The sequence below is a fragment of the Struthio camelus genome, chromosome 2, assembly GCF_040807025.1.
Source record: "Struthio camelus isolate bStrCam1 chromosome 2, bStrCam1.hap1, whole genome shotgun sequence".
In the NCBI taxonomy this organism is placed as follows: domain Eukaryota; kingdom Metazoa; phylum Chordata; class Aves; order Struthioniformes; family Struthionidae; genus Struthio; species Struthio camelus.
The window spans coordinates 26,294,790-26,301,401 of record NC_090943.1 but is presented as its reverse complement, the minus strand read 5'-3'; positions in this window follow the sequence as shown (position 1 = coordinate 26,301,401).

Here is a 6,612-nt window from a genome sequence, read left to right as displayed (position 1 = left end):
ACTCTTCTCCAGGCTGAACAGTCCCAGCTCTCAGCTTCTCCTCCTGTGTCATACATTCCAATACCTTGTACCTCTTTGTGGCCCTTCACTGGACTCTCTCCAGTACGTCCATGTCTTTCTTTTACTGGGGAGCCCTCCATGTGTGGTCTCATCAGTGCTGAGTAGATGAAAAAGATCACCTCCCTTGACCTGCTGGCAATGCTTTGCTTAATGCAGCCCAGGAGGCTGTTGGTCTTCTTTGCCCCGAAGGTGCATTGCTGGTCCATGTCTTGTTCACCAGGACCCCCAGGTCCTTCTCTGCAGAGCTGCTCTCCAGCTGGTCAGCCCCCCACCTGTACTGGTGCACGAGGTTATTCCTCCCTAGCTGCAGGACCCTGCACTTGCCTTTGTTGAACTTCAGGAGGTTCCTCTCTGCCAATTTCTCCAGTCTGTCCAGGTCCCTCTGAATGGCAGCACATCCCTCTGGTGTAAAATCCACTCTTCCAAGTTTTATATTGTCTGTGAACTTGCTGAGGATGCATTTGGTCCCATCGTTCCCGGTCATTAACGAAGATGTTAAACAGTTTTGGTCCCAATATCGACACCTGGGGGAATTCACTGGTGACTGGTCTCCATTTGGACTTTGTGCCACTGGTCACAACCCTTGACCTTGGCCTGACATCTAGCCTGCACTTAGAAGCTTGACTATGAGGAGTTCAGGATCCTACGAGGAGAAAGCAGGGCAATGAGTAGGATTGCAACGCTGCACTTCAGGAGAGCTAACTTTGGGGACCTCCTTGGAGGAATCCCATGGGGTCCGGCCCTAGAAGGAAGAGGGGTCCAGGAGAGCTGGTTAATATTCAAGCATCACTTCCTCCAGGCTCAAGACGGGTGCCTTCCTCTGAGTAAGAAGTCCAGCAAAGCAGGCAGGAGACCTGCATGGATGAGCCAGGAGCTCCTGATAAAACTCCAACAGAAGAAGGAAGTGTACAGCAGGTGGAAAAGGGGACAGGCCACTTGGGAGGAATATAGGGACGTTGTCAGAGCGTGCAGGGATGGGACAAGGAAGGCTAAGGCCCATTTGGAATTAAATCTGGCAAGAGATGTCAGGGACAACAAGATGGGCTTCTTCAAATGCATCAGTAGCAAAAGAAAAACCAGGGAAAATGTGGGCCCGCTGCTGAAAGGGGCGGGTGCCCTGGTAACGAAGGATACAGAGAAGGCAGAGGTGCTGAATGCCTTCTTTGCTTCCGTCTTCACTGCTAAGGCCAGCCCTCAGGAATCCAAGACTCTGGGGACAAGAGAGGAAGTGTGGAGAAAGGAAGACTCTCCCTTGGTGGAGGAGGATCGGGTTAGAGATCATTTGTGCAAACGTGACATCCACAAGTCCATGGGCCCTGATGGGATGCAGCCACGAGTGCTGAGGGAGCTGGCGGATGTTATCGCTAGGCCACTCTCCATCATCTTTGAAAGGACATGGAGAACAGGAGAGGTGCCTGAGGACTGGAAGAAAGCCAGTGTCACCCCAGCCTTCAAAAAGGGCAAGAAGGAGGAGCCAGGAAACTACAGGCCTGTCAGCCTCACCTCCATCCCTGGAAAGCTGATGGAACAGCTCCTCCTGGAGATCATCACTAAGCATCTGGAGGACAAGAAGGTGATCAGGAGTAGTCAGCATGGATTCACCAAAGGGAAATCATGCCTGACCAATCTGATAGCCTTCTCTGATGGGATGACTGGCTGGGTAGATGAAGGGAAAGCAGTGGCTGTTGTCTCCCTGGACTTCAGCAAGGCTTTTGACACCGTCTCCCATCACATCCTCCTAGGCAAGATGAGGAAGTGTGGGTTGGATGAGTGGACAGTGAGGTGAATTGAGAACTGGCTGGATAGCAGAGCTCAGAGGGTTGTGGTCAGTGGTGCAGACTCTAGTTGGAGGCCTGTAGCTAGTGGTGTCCCCCAAGGGCCAATACTGGGTCCAGTCTTGTTCAATGTATTCATCGATGACCTGGAGGAAGGCAGAGTGCACCCTCAGCAAGTTTGCTGATGGTACTGAACTGGGGGGAGTGGCTGACACTCCAGAAGACTGTGCTGCCATTCAGAGGGACCTGGACAGGCTGGAGAGTTGGGCAGAGAGGAACCTCCTGAAGTTCAACAAAGGCAAGTGCAGGGTCCTGCCCCTAGGCAGGAAGAACCCCATGCATGCACCAGTACAGGCTGGGGGCTGACCAGCTGGAAAGCAGCTCTGCAGAGAAGGACCTAGGAGTGCTGGTGGACGACAAGTTAAGCACGAGCCAGCAACGTGGCCTTGCGGCCAAGAAGGCCAATGGGATCCTGGGGTGCATTAGGCAGAGTGTTGCCAGCAGGTGGAGGGAGGTGATCCCGCCCCTCTACTCAGCCCTGGGGAGGCCACATCTGGAGTGCTGTGTCCAGTTCTGGGCTCCCCAGTACGAGAGAGACATGGCACTACTGGAGAGAGTCCAGTGGAGGGCTACTAAAATAATGGAGGGACTGGAGCATCTCTCCTATGAAGAAAGGCTGCGAGAGCTGGGCCTGTTCAGCCTGGAGAAGAGAAGGCTGAGAGGCGATCTGATTAATATATACAAGTATCTGAAGGGAGGGCATCAAGAGAACAGGGCCAGACTCTTCTCCGTGGTGCCCAGCAACAGGATAAGAGGCAACGGGCACAAATGGAAACACAGGAAGCTCCATCTGAACCTGAGGAAAAGCTTCTTTGCTGTGAGGGTGACTGAGCCCTGGAGCAGGTTGCCCAGAGAGGTAGTGGAGTCTCCTTCACTGGAGATATATTCAAAACCTGCCTGGATGCGATCCTGTGCAATGTGCTGCAGATGACCCTGCTTGAGCAGGGGGGTTGGACTAGATGATCTCCAGAGGTCTCTTCCAACATCAGCTGTTCTGTGTTTCATAATACAGTTCAGTTGTTTGCAATGGCAATCGTTTTCACCAGATGTTACAGAAGTATATTGTTCTGTTTGTTCAGCTCTCACAGTTCCAATTTGGAGAGCTCAAATTCGTATGAGAGAACATAATGGGAGTATTAACTACCTGTGGAGAAATAAACTTCACTCCCTAAAGAGTAATACAAAACATTTGCAAGGGTTATACATGAAAGACTCCAAAATGTAAATCTGCTCCCTTGTCATTAAAATCTAGTTTGGGTTTAGGACATATATTCAAACACCTTTCTTTCTTTCCTCAGGTTCTTGCTGTGTACATCCATCTCTATCCCAAAATCAGCATCTAAACTAGTTAAAAAGAATTCATCCTACATGCCATTCTGCTCAGGGGAGGTGTTGGAGACTATATCTTACAAATTAATGTAGTTCCTATTGCTGTAAAATTCAGTATGCATAATCGCAGCTGAGGTATTGCCCTTTACTGTCAGTTTGTAATGCTTTTGGCCTTCAGAGTCGCACAAACCAATGCTCCAATTTTCTCGATCGAGATTTCTCTATGGATATGTCTTATGTACACTACAGTAGCAGCTATAAGCTCTAGTTACTGTCTAGGGACCTTAGTTTACTAAAGGATATCAATGCAGATATGCAGATACAGTCTCTGTCCCAAAAATGTTACAGCCAAAATTTACAATGGAGGGCAGCAAGCAGACGTGATAAATGGAGAATGGTAGTACGTATTATCTGCAAAATGAGTCAGAAGTGTAAGTCACAGCAAATTGGCCACTATGGAATAGATTTCCCAGTAAAGATGAAGTTTAAGGAAGATTAGAGAGAGGCTTTGTGTTTTTAAAAACCTAATTCCAAGAGCTATGGAGAAAGCACAAAGACATTGTGAGGAAAATTCAACTGAAGAATTGGTAACGCTAATTAGAGTCAGAAGTTGGTGCCGCAGCAAAATTTAAGAAGTGTGGGGAATAAAGTAATTAAAAGTCTTTAAAGGGAAGAAAAGGAGGGAGTGTTTAATGCAACAAAAGATGGAGAGCCAGCAGAAAACAGCAAAGTAGGAAAGAAATACTCAGGATGATAAGCTGGAAAGATGACCTACATAACAGGTTTTTGAAGCAGTATAAAGGACCCTTGTCAAAGCTGGAGACCAGGAAGTTGTGGCAGCCAACTTATGAGATGAAGAGTATTTTAGCTGCATGGAAAACGAGGCAAAGCCACACTGGACAAGAAAGAGCTGCAATCTGGACCTTTGTGAAAATAAGATGCTAATTCTCTGAGCTTTTTTTTTTTTTTTTAATATAATGCATTGAGTAAATGCTAAGAGGTGAGATCTCCAGCAAAATTAAGAGGAGAAAAGCCCCGGCTATTTTATTAAATTTGCAGTGGAATACAAGCACACTGACTAATTACGGGACTTGTGACAGTCACATCAGTACAGTCCTGTAAAAAGTCAAGGTGGCTGAACTATAAGCCAGGTGACAACACAAGTTATTTTAATGAAGTGTCTTTCACACAAACTAGCAAGAAACAACTCACAGCAGAGAGCATTTGCATTCTAAGTCATGGTAACTGCAGTCAAAACAAGCCCATTTCATCCATTGCCTGAACCCCAGCGGGCCAGTACTGCACAGCAACAGGCTAAACTGGGAAGCTGCTCCTCTTGGGAGAACCTGATAGAGATGCAGCTCTCCCCAGCATGTGGTGACGGAAAGGGTGGGATCAAGAACGAATCTTGGGGGAAGGTGATAGGTGGAGGGAGTGCTCTCTTGAACATAAGGGAAAAACCAGCCTGTTCAGAATATGCGTTTTTTGAGCTGTCCCAGCTGGAGGCAAGGAGGCAAATCGGAGGGAGATGGGTGAGAAGATGACAATGACGAAGAGGAAGGCAGTGGATTGGGACCGGTAAGTGGGACATGCAGGAGGAGGTAACAGAGAAGCAGGCCAAGATCTGAACAGAAGGAAGTCAGTCTAGCAGGGAGAGGAAGACCTACAAGTCAGCAGTGAAAAGCTGCTAGCTGGAATTGCACGCTGGCTTTGGAATTTAATAATGCTAAGAGATTTTAGTACCTAGTTGAGCCATCAAATTCATTGTTGTTGTTGATCTATATGTAACCATGGATTATTACAAGATACATCAGCTTACAATAATAATGAATTGATCCCAAAACACTTATAACACTGCAACTAACTTTCACTTTATTGAAAGTTTATGACTTTCAATTATTTATATTGCTGAGCTTTCAAATACTAAATTTCAAAAACACAAATATCAAGCCCAATATACATTTCAGGCTTTGAATTAATTACCTATACTCTTTATATAATTAACCAAAATAAATATGCAATTCAGCACTAGTTCCCATTTTTATTACTGAGTTAATATAAGAAAAACTCAACTGTCACAAGGTATTCTAGCAGATCTCAACTTTATATGCATAGAATATTCTTTTCCAGATTTCCTAGTTTATGGTTCTCCTTTATAAGGAGACAACCATAAAATGTGAGTTAATATAGTAAGAGTATAGAAAGGAAGCGATGCCACATTATTCGCAAAAGTATTTTGCAGTATTTGTGAAAGTCCTCTTGCACTCCTGATCATCCGGAATGAATGTATCGCTAAGATTTCTTAAAAAAAAAAAAAACCACACACTATAAATAAGGTCATGTACCCAGGGAAAAAAAAAAAACCCTGAGAAGTGATTCCTAAGACAAATTTCCTGCGAGATACAATTTTCTTAGCAAAACCCTTGCTTGACAGAGTCCCTGCTAAATGTCTTTCAGAAAAAGAAGTTTGTGGGTTATACAGTCCTCATAACTGCATCTTCCTGAGTTCACAAAACAAGGCTCAAGGTATGTAGTGCTCCAGGCATCCCAAGGAGGTGAACTAAGCCCTCATTACTCCATGCCACTGTAGCCAAACAAACTCTCTACTACCTCAGACCCACCTTTTCCCCTAGTTCCTCTGGTTCGCAGATAGCTCCTCCGCAGTAGAACAACCTTATGTTGTATAAATCTTTAATGCTCCATTTCTCAAATGTTAGTGAGAACATAAAAAGCTCCTCAGTACTAGAGCAACAGCAGAGGAAAATAAAAGTCTTATCAATCAAGCAGAAGAGAAGGAAGAATATATTCTGGACATTCTTCAGGATAAAACATATTAGGGATGGTAAAGGAAACAGTCCTTCAAGGAACAGAAGGATGTCCTCGGTTGCTAACAGTCAGCTGCATCAGACTGAAGAGGAGATTTCCTCAGTAGGCTGTATTTGCCTCTCTGCTAACTTGTGGGCATTTACATATTGCATGACGAGGGGTGTGAGTGGAGGGTGGCACCCCTGGTGCTGGCTTTCTAGGCTGTGTGTCATTCTGGGCCCTCGCACCAGCAGAGTTGCAGTGCCCAGTCATAGCTACAAGCCAGCCGCTCCTCCTGTGTGCTCCACGCACAGCAGTCACGCTGACCCTCCCGTGCTCTGCTGCTCTGAGGGTCCATGGGACTCTGCAGTTACAGATGCTATATGGGAATGGATATTTTCCTTCTATACCTAAAATTTTCTCATTTAACTAAGCCGAGCTTGGGGAGGTGCTGTCTAAATGCACTTTTTATTGCTTATTACTAGAAGCAGGGTGATTTCTTAGCATCACTATAATTTTTGAACTTTTGCACTGAGGAGCAGAGGCTGACCTTGGAAAGTGAAAGTCAGTGACGGAAGAGGAC